This window comes from Cannabis sativa, chromosome 3 (genome assembly GCF_029168945.1).
Source record: "Cannabis sativa cultivar Pink pepper isolate KNU-18-1 chromosome 3, ASM2916894v1, whole genome shotgun sequence".
NCBI classification, from domain to species: Eukaryota; Viridiplantae; Streptophyta; class Magnoliopsida; order Rosales; family Cannabaceae; genus Cannabis; species Cannabis sativa.
This window is the reverse complement of record NC_083603.1, coordinates 49,531,286-49,542,450: the sequence shown is the minus strand read 5'-3', so window position 1 is coordinate 49,542,450 and position 11,165 is coordinate 49,531,286. Positions and strand designations below refer to the sequence as shown.

General features: G+C 29.3%; 1 long non-coding RNA gene across 1 annotated transcript; it reads right to left on the bottom strand.

Annotated features, from left to right (window-relative positions):
- Positions 1-346: 346 nt before the first annotated feature.
- Positions 347-989, bottom strand: LOC133035471 (uncharacterized). Its single transcript, XR_009686672.1, has 2 exons — positions 909-989; positions 347-722 (listed from the first exon to the last, which is right to left on the bottom strand). It is a non-coding gene; the product is annotated as an uncharacterized LOC133035471 (long non-coding RNA).
- Between the last annotated feature and the right edge of the window lie 10,176 nt (positions 990-11,165).

Sequence of the window (11,165 nt, the reverse complement as noted above, 5' to 3'; positions counted from 1 at the left end):
GACTTTTAGAATCTCAAATTGTGAGACTCTAAACACAATAGCCACACTCTCAGCGTGTCACTATATCTATTTTTATTTTTTAAAAAATTAATTTCCCCAATAAGACCACACTAAGAGAGTGTCACTATATCATATTTTTGTTAAAAAAAAATTACATAATATATCAAATTTATTTTAAGTATCCCCAAATTTATTTTAGTTCTATTTTCATTTTTAATGAAAAAAAAATTAAATTTAAAACAACAAAATAAAATAATGTGTATATTAACAATTAAAACATTAGGAACAAAATTGATGTGTATTTGTTTTCTTATAATTAATTGTACCTAAAAATGGGTATAAGGTATGAAAAAACTTGAATACAAATTTTAATAATTTGAATCCAATATACAGATTAATAATACACCCACAAACCTAGAAATTTACAAACTTTTAACCCAAAACAACAAAAAAAAACACACCAATGAGTGTAACAAACCCAGAAATCTAACAAACAAGAATACACTGAGTTTATCCATAAATAAATCAACTCAGAAAATTACAAACTAAAATTTAACAGAAAAATGAAAAGGAAATCAAATTCTTCATGAACGGCGATATCTAACGATCGAGCTTCAAACGCAACCAAACACGAAGGTTGACACCATGAGCACCGAGATGTAATACGAGCATCAAACTCCGTCTTCTTCGACCAAGAACTCGGACAATAAGCAGCGAGGTCCCTGTAAAGAAAAGAGAGAGAGAGAGAGAGAGAGAGAGAGAGAGAGAGAGAGAGAGAGAGAGAGAGAGAGAGAGAGAGAGAGAGAGAGAGAGAGAGAGAGAGAGAGAGAGAGAGAGAGAGAGAGAGAGAAATAGATAAATGAGCAAGAACAGAGGTGAACCTTTGGTTTCTAGGTTAGAACTCTCACATCTTCACTAGCCAGTCGGTGTTCTAGGCGAGGCGGAGAGACCGATCAACCCAAAATCTGTTACCTATGACCATCGTCCCACCTGGAAAGATAAGTCGTCCACTGGTCGATGACGTTCTTCCATCTGAGTTGGGAAATCGGGGCCAAGCTCACCGTCTGTGTAGAAGACGATTCCCTTGCGCACCGTTTGTGTAGAAGACGTTCCTCTTGAGCCGTCTGTTGGCATGAGAGAGAGGGGGTTGTTTAATAGACTTTGACACAATTTTAGGGTTTCAATAACCGGCATTTTGTTGGAAATTATTTTACCAGGATCTTAGATCTACTCACAAGTATGTTGTTTAAACATCCTAAATATGAACTTTCTAAAACGATAAATTAAACACATATAAAGTTAAGAAAATCTTACATTGATGCAGCGGAATTAATGTCTCCTTCCACTCAGATCTCTAACCCTTGATTCCTTTCTGTAGCAGAGTATAATCAAGATCTGAGCCCGAATGTCCTTCTTCTTCAAGTTTGATCCTTCACAGTCTTCCAATCTATGATTGAGTTACTGCTTGCTGTGTGTGGGCACTTACTCTTTCACTAGGGTCACGAAAAAGATGAAGGAGAAAAGAGAGAGGGTTTCGGCCAAGGTGTAGAAAGTGGGGAAGGCTCAGTTTTTCTGAAGAGAGAAATTTCTGTCACATTACTAATGAAAGCATTGTTTGAGACTGAGCCATCACTTTCTATTTATAGGCAACTACTAGGTTTAGGTTAGGAAGTATTTGGCATTAAAATAATGAAAATATTAATTTGAAAAAGCATATTAAGTGGCCGACCATGGTGTAGTAATGGGCCTCACTTAATTTTGCAATTTTATCAAATTTTATCTCTATTTTCTCAAAAACGCCAATTTTCCAATTCTAACCTTTTAAATGCCAAAACTAATTATTTAATAACTAAAATAGATTATTAAATAATATTGTCATTTAATTTAATTATTAATTAGACATATAAAGTCCATTAATAAATAAATAAACCTAGAAAACTCTTTTCTTTACAATTTCACCCCTGCTTAGTGAAAATTCATAAAATTAGACATAGTCTAACTTTAGAATTATAATTGATCAATCACGAATCAATTAATGAGTCTTACAAGCAGAATGTTCTCAACTAGAATGGGGACCATGGATCTATATGCTGAGCTTCCAATAAGTGAACCAAATTTACCAAGTAAATTCTTACTTATTAATTCTTCGTTGAATCCACTCTTAGAACTTAGAATTGCACTCTCAGACTTATATAGAGCATATTGTATGTTCCACGATATCAATATACTATCTCATTTAACCATTGTTATAATCTTATTGTGATTTAAAGATCCTCTAAATAGATGATTTACATCGAGATGGGATTTCTTTACCGTTCTCACCCCTCAATGTATTTTGCCCCTTAAAACACTTAGCTACCTGTAAATGGTGTTTAGTGATCTAATAATTAGTCAGTTAAACAAGAGCTCATCCATTTACTTCTATTTGCTAAGCTCGAAGGGAATCATCACTTGACTTCTATACACCAGTAGAAGCTATAGATTCCATATTTATGTTCAGCACTCCCACTCAATCATACTATCATGTTCCCAAAATATACGTATCACCCTGACCCAGTAGGCTTAACTAATAAATCAAAGAACATGAATAGCACTCCTGAGTTGAGCCCAAGCATATCAGGATTTAGATTCTTTTAATCTTAAGATCAACTACTGATATTGACTTGGAAAGATATGTATAACGGTAAGTTTGTAATATCTTAACTTAGTTGCAATATCGGTCCAGCCCAATGTATGCTCCATACATTCGAAAATAGTATACTTTACTAATGTCCTGGAAAGAACATAACACTTACTCCAAGTGTAAGTACACATCATCGCTGATTATCACATTAGTGTAAATCCAATAACACTGATGAAACAGGGACCAAAACTTTTGATTCATATGATCACAATCACATTCCACTGTGTTGACGATACTGTAATTGTGAATAAACATATGATCTGGATTTAACTGATTTTGTGTGTATGAATGTAATAAACATATTTAAACATGTTAAACATATTAAACCATTAGCATGTAAAATTCATGCAAACATCAATCACTTCAAATTTCTTATATTGATAACTAATCAGATTGTAAAGAGTTTTATTTAGGGCATAAAACCCAACAAACTCCCACTTGCACTAATATAAAACAAACTGTGCAAATAGGTCAATCTGATGTCTTGATCTTCAGATCAAGTGTAGTATATTTGAATCCACCCAAACTTCTGGAAACTAGTTCATAAATACACTTATGAAACATCCTTTAATATATGCTTTACTCATCAAGGGATACTGAAATCTTTACTGTTTTAAAAGTACATCTGAATTAACAGAAGACATATCTCTCATATTTTAAAATATGTAATTGAGATAATACAGTGTAGACTTTTCTTCAGTGATATAACTTACTGGTGTTTTCGAATAGACCAAGTTATAATTCTTCTCTGGTAGAGCTTGAATTATTTTTCAATAATTCCTCCACCCCCAAAGTAAGCACCATCTCATATAAATCGAAATTAGATGGTGAGATACAAGGAAAACTGATACGCAGTTCCTTAATATCTAACATATAGATCACTTTCATAAATCCTTCTTGAATATCTTCTAATGTTCCCTATTTGATTACATCTCAGATAGCTCCCACTCAATAGCAGATGTCTGGTTAAATAATACTTTTAACCTCTGATTGTTTAGAGAGTTACCTAGTTGTGACTTTTGTATTAGTCTGAAACTTTAAGTTAAGACTAAGTCATCAACATAGCAGACTAGTATTTTGAAGTGAAAAATACATGCCAGAGATAAAGTAATCAAAATTGAGATACCAACGAATTTTATGAGGATTAAGAATTCTTGGTTCAAGTCATTCGAATGGACTGAACTAGAATTCTTTATCTTATTCTCATAATTCTGATAAGCTATTCCTATCCATGTGAATGGTTAGATTTTCTTTTCAGTAGTGTTCTTAAGTACCTATCACAATTATCAACCTAATGAAGATGGGTATAGAATTTTAAAATTCTCCCACTCAATTAAGGTAGTGTGAAACTTTAACAAAGAACTTTCAAAGGTATCAAACTTTTACTTACAACAGTAAAATCGAAATGGAACATACAATCAAGATCAAGAATTTATATTGACAATAGCTGACTCATTATATTACTTCTATGTTTAAACAAGATATGTGTTTCATAGGGAATTGTGGAATGGACTCCACCCCTAAGAATATACATATAGGGTACTATGGATAACCTCCACCCCTAAGTATATAGAGATTATGATCCACCCCTAAAGGTTGTAAAGATCATGATTCTCTTAGTGTGATAGAGTTTATGTGGAGTTGAATACTATCCAGAGTTCATTAGATATAAAAGATCGTTGAACTGCATAGTTTTCTTAACTTTTTTTTTCCACCCCTATCAGATCATAAGATCCTTTTATTAAACAAATTCTTAATAATTGTATGAGAATTAACAATTATTAATAAACATAGAAATAGTTTCTAGTGTTTATATAATATAACTCTATGAAGAGTTGTAAATATTATAGAATTTGCATCAATAATAAAAACACTTACACATACAATCATACAAATATAATGTGGTAATAATTGATGAAGATAAATTAAATGAAGCTCAATCTCATAAATTGCAATAGTGAATTTCGAAAATTATAAATTTATTAAAAAAAAATGTATTGCAACAATATGAGAGAAACAGGGATAAATATCCCTAACTAAAATTTGAAATCCAAATTGTCTTTAAACTAAAACAATTAATTCAAAAATTGAAGAGCTTCATCTTCATCTGGACGATTTCACCGTTGGTCCAGCTTTCTGATCCAACTCAATTGAGTTCAAGTAGCTTGGCCTATAAGAAGAAGAAAACAAATAAACAAAGTTAGTCCAGAATCATAAATCCAATTGGATAATAATTCACTAAAACTCTTAAAGTTTATAAATGGAAATACCTTGTTTCTTTGCAAGAAGTTTAGGACACTGGGGTTTCCAATGACCTTTTTCATTGCAGTGGAAACACTTTCCTTTAAGTGTAGCATCACCAGAAGGAGCAGCCTTTTTCATGGCTTTTGTTCGCTTCTTGGTGTTCTTCCACTTCTTCTTCGATTTGGGCTTTGAAGTAGAGGTAACATTTGCTTCAGGTTTTATCGTCCCATTACCATTACCAGGATGAGGTTTACTCCCTTTCTTCTTGGGTCCTCCAATCAAATTTTCATAAGTTTGAAGGTCATTGACTAATTCATGAAAGTCAATTTCCTTCTTATTCATGACATAATTTGATGTGTATGGTAGAAAAGCTGGAGTCAGGCTATTCAAGATAAGACTAACTTGAGTAGCACTGTCCATTTCAGCACCATGATCCTGGGCTTCTTGGAAATAACTGGACATGAGGAGAACATGGTCACGCACGTTTTGATGAGGTTCCATCCGTGCATTAATGTACTTCTTAGTCGCGTCAAAGCGTGACTGAAGTGATGCCTACCGAATAGCTCATTTAACTTCGTCATAACTTCAGCAGCCTTCTCAGTTTTAGAAAACCGAGTTTTGAGGGTGTCAACCATGCTAGAAAGCATAAAGTATAGAGCTTTGTCATTTGCTTTCTGCCAACGCTCATACTTTTCTTTCACAGCTTTGGATGCATTATCCCCAGGCACTTCAGGTGACGGCTCAGTTAAAACAAACAAGGCACTTTCTCCTATGAGAGCAATATTAATGTTCTCATTCCATTTATTAAAGTTAGATCCATTCAGCTTGTTTTCAGTCAACAGTGATAACATGGGATTCATTTTGATAATACAGGATACTACAAAATAATAGAAATCAACAAATAGAAATTAAATAATGGTTTAACACACAAAATCAATTCAGAAATTATAAGCACATAGCAAGTAGGAATGATATGAGAAAATACTTAAAAAAAAATTCAATCCTAAATAATTTCCAAGGTTTTCAACAAGGCGATATCGTTGTCCCGTTTAGGCGAGAGTCAAAGCTACCATCCATTGAATAGAGTTGTCAGCTCATCTAAAATGTTAAACATTCTAGCAACCTTTTATTCGATCAAGATCAGAATCCAGCGTTGTCCCGTTTAGGCGAGAGTCAAGGCTATTCTATCTTATGAGCTTCTACCATTGTTTCGTAATTTGCAAGTCAAATATGGTCGCCACCATTAGGGTGATCTATACCATATAAAACACTTACAAACCACTTATCATGCGAGATTAAACGGTGCGAAATTGCTAATGAACGTTCCTCCATTAGGGAGGATTACTCACTAAAACAAACGCGGTGTAAAACCCATAATGGAGATCGAATATCTTAATAATAATAAAGCTCATTGTTTAAAATGTATTTTCTTTATTATTCTAATAAATAAATCTCATTAAATTCGAAATTAAGAATTAAAATTCAAAAATAAGAATTCAATATAATATTTATAAAATTATACTTAGATGGTGATTGAAATAAAATTAATTATTTCCATCTTAGTAATAATCTTAAATATAAATATTAAGGAAATTAATTTAAGTTGAATTAAATAAATAATTAGCAACTTAAAAATTTCCTTTGAGAATATATTTATTGGGTTCGAAAATTTAAAGTATATAAAAGAAATATACTATTTTCGAAAAAATAATAAAAATAGAAAAGAAATGCTTCAAGCAAAAATATCACCTATCTAGATATTCTTTTGACTAGTTAATTTAATTTCTAATAATATATATATTTTTTAAATTCATTTATTTTAAATTAATCAATTAAATGAAAAAATCATCGATTGAAGTTGATCTAAGAATTAATTAAAATAAATAATTAATTTACAACTCAATCTATTTTTCAAAATAAAAAAAATTCGAAAAAATTGCATAATTAAAATGCAAATTTCGAAATTGATTAATAAAATAAAGAAAAAATATATATTTTGAAAATTATTTAAATTTAAGTTGAAAAATTAAATTTCAACCTAAAAATAATTTTCTATTTAATTAAGTGTCATGAAAAATCAATAAATATTTAAGTATCATGATGAAAATCAACTTAGATATTTAGATTCTTCAAGCTAATTAAATGTATTAAATTTAAGAAATAATAATTAAGTGTAGAGAAGGCTTAATTATTAATTTCTATTTAATACTAGGAAAAATATACTTAATAAAATTGTACCAAAATTAATCATTTAAATAATTAATTTCACAAAGTATAATTTTCCTATTTAAATATTAGAAATAATAAGTAGTCTAGAAATTATCTAGAAAATATCTTATTTGACTAAGTATCTTTTCAAAAATTTGAAAAATATCTAATTTAAGTTAGATAAAAAAAATCTAAAACTTAAATAATTTCAAATTTAGATTTAATTAAATATCAAAAATTAAGTTGTAACCACTTAATTTGAAGATATCTTTATGAAGTTAATATTTGTAAAGATATTAACCAAAAAATATCTAAAATATTCCATTTTAAGTTAATATTTGAAAAGATATTAACTTAAAAAATATCTTAAGAATCTTTAATAACTAATGCCTAAGATTCCTCAACTTGATTTAAAATTTAAATCAAATATTCAAATTTAAGTTAGATAAGAAAAATTAGTTGTTACAACTAATTTATAACTTAAATAGGAATATTTAATTAAATAAGCTCCAGAAAGAATCTTAGTTAGTTAAAATTCTATATTTAATTAAATACAAGAAAAATACAAATAGTTTGTCTAGAAATAATATCTAAACTAAAAGTGTTTTTCTTAAAATTAACTTTAAAATATTAAAATGAAAATAAATTTCATATATTTTAAAAGTTAATTATGTTGCTAATTCAATTTTATTAGGTCAAACTAATATAATTAACCTAGTACAGTTATTTAAATCAGGCAAATGGGCCTTCACAATTGGGGTAGTTCATGTGAGGGTGTCTTTGGGTTCAGTATGTCGTACCCACTTCTATGGCTCCCAACTCTCACACAAGGCCCAAAAGAGAGGAATTTAACCTTAAAATAAATAACTGTTATTAATTGAATAGGTCCAATAACTAAATGGACCTAAATAAAATCTATCATGGTGTGACATTTTATTTAGCAACAACCTATATGTATCTATATTAAAATAAATTAAACATATAGGCTCACACAGGCACACTTTGGATGGATCCTATCATGTTGCTAGGTCATACACAGATGAAAGAAGATTGTAAAATTTACCTGTTACAAATTATTAACTTGACCAAGGGAGCCATCAGATCATTAGATCTGGCAAAAAATAACCATGGCTATTTGCAATCAAGTAATAATAGGTTTTGAAAACTTACACACAAGCTAAAACCACATACTCCTGCAACAAGGTTAGCTGGATAGTTGGAAGTAGGATTTATTTAATTTTAAATAAACAATTTCGAAAAATAAATAATTAAATAATTAAAAAAAATTTAATTTAAATTTCGAAAAATAAATAAAAAAAATATTTATTTCGAAAAATAAAAAAATAAAATTTAAAAAAAATATTTAATTTCGAAAAAAAAAATTTAAATTTCGAAATTATTTAAAAAAAATAAATATTTAAAATTAAACCTACTTTTTGAAAAATTAGGTTTCAAGCAACCTAAATATCATTTCAAAATTTGCTAACTACTTTTAAAAATTAAATGTTATTTTAAAAAATAAAAATTAAATAAAAATTAGAAAAGATAAATGAAATATCTTTTCAGATTTTAAATTTAATTTAAATAAATAAAATAACAAAATTTAAAAGTTAGCAAAATATCTTACATCTATTTAAAATTACATGATTATAAATATCTTATTTTAAATTTAAATAAGTTCAAAATATCTAAAAAGATTTAATTTAAAAAAAAAAATATCTTAAAAGATAAGATATAATTAAAAATATCTTAAATGATAAGATATCTTAAAAATATCTTAAAAGATTTTATAAATATCTTATAAAATCTGACCTTAAATTTTTTTTTAAAAAAAAAGATATAATCAAATTTAAAAATAAGATAGATTTTTAAGCAAGAAGATAGATACTATTTCTATTCAAATTCAAATTACACTAATATCTTGAATTAACTTTAAAAAAAATATTAAATTAATTTAAAATGATAATTAGAATTGAATTAGGAATAGTAATAGTATATATACAAAACCATACAAAAAATCGGAAGTTAATTCCATGAAAAAGCATGAAAAATCGAAGAAAAACGAAAAAATTCGAAACTGTACGGACAGATTTGCGATCGCAGGAAAATATCAGCACAGCCCCGATTTTTTCAAATCTTCAAAAAATCATAACTAATTCAAATAAAATCCAAATTAAGTTCTGTAAAAGGCTAACTTGCTTAATTTTTTCTATACTATCCAATAAAAATAATTCCAGAGATGAAATCGCAATTATTTTTCACAAAAATTTCACAAACATCAATCAATCATCAAATAACACTCAATACAACATGATACCATCCAAAGAACATACAAACAATCGTTTTAAAGTCCAAATTTCATGCAAGTAAATCAATTACCATGGCTCTGAGGCCAGTTGTTGGAAATTATTTTACCAGGATCTTAGATCTACTCACAAGTATGTTGTTTAAACATCCTAAATATGAACTTTCTAAAACGATAAATTAAACACATATAAAGTTAAGAAAACCTTACATTGATGCAGCGGAATTAATGTCTCCTTCCACTCAGATCTCTAACCCTTGATTCCTTTCTGTAGCAGAGTATAATCAAGATCTGAGCCCGAATGTCCTTCTTCTTCAAGTTTGATCCTTCACAGTCTTCCAATCTATGATTGAGTTACTGCTTGCTGTGTGTGGGCACTTACTCTTTCACTAGGGTCACGAAAAAGATGAAAGGAGAAAAGAGAGAGGGTTTCGGCCAAGGTGTAGAAAGTGGGGAAGGCTCAGTTTTTCTGAAGAGAGAAATTTCTGTCAGATTACTAATGAAAGCATTGTTTGAGACTGAGCCATCACTTTCTATTTATAGGCAACTACTAGGTTTAGGTTAGGAATTATTTGGCATTAAAATAATGAAAATATTAATTTGAAAAAGCATATTAAGTGGCCGACCATGGTGTAGTAATGGGCCTCACTTAATTTTGCAATTTTATCAAATTTTATCTCTATTTTCTCAAAAACGCCAATTTTCCAATTCTAACCTTTTAAATGCCAAAACTAATTATTTAATAACTAAAATAGATTATTAAATAATATTGTCATTTAATTTAATTATTAATTAGACATATAAAGTCCATTAATAAATAAATAAACCTAGAAAACTCTTTTCTTTACAATTTCACCCCTGCTTAGTGAAAATTCATAAAATTAGACATAGTCTAACTTTAGAATTATAATTGATCAATCACGAATCAATTAATGAGTCTTACAAGCAGAATGTTCTCAACTAGAATGGGGACCATGGATCTATATGCTGAGCTTCCAATAAGTGAACCAAATTTACCAAGTAAATTCCTACTTATTAATTCTTCGTTGAATCCACTCTTAGAACTTAGAATTGCACTCTCAGACTTATATAGAGCATATTGTATGTTCCACGATATCAATATACTATCTCATTTAACCATTGTTATAATCTTATTGTGATTTAAAGATCCTCTAAATAGATGATTTACATCGAGATGGGATTTCTTTACCGTTCTCACCCCTCAATGTATTTTGCCCCTTAAAACACTTAGCTACCTGTAAATGGTGTTTAGTGATCTAATAATTAGTCAGTTAAACAAGAGCTCATCCATTTACTTCTATTTGCTAAGCTCGAAGGGAATCATCACTTGACTTCTATACACCAGTAGAAGCTATAGATTCCATATTTATGTTCAGCACTCCCACTCAATCATACTATCATGTTCCCAAAATATACGTATCACCCTGACCCAAAAGTAGGCTTAACTAATAAATCAAAGAACATGAATAACACTCCTGAGTTGAGCCCAAGCATATCAGGATTTAGATTCTTTTAATCTTAAGATCAACTACTGATATTGACTTGGAAAGATATGTATAACGGTAAGTTTGTAATATCTTAACTTAGTTGCAATATCGGTCCAGTCCAATGTATACTCCATACATTCGAAACTAGTATACTTTACTAATGTCCTGGAAAGAACATAACACTTACTCCAAGTGTAAGTACACATCATCGCTGATT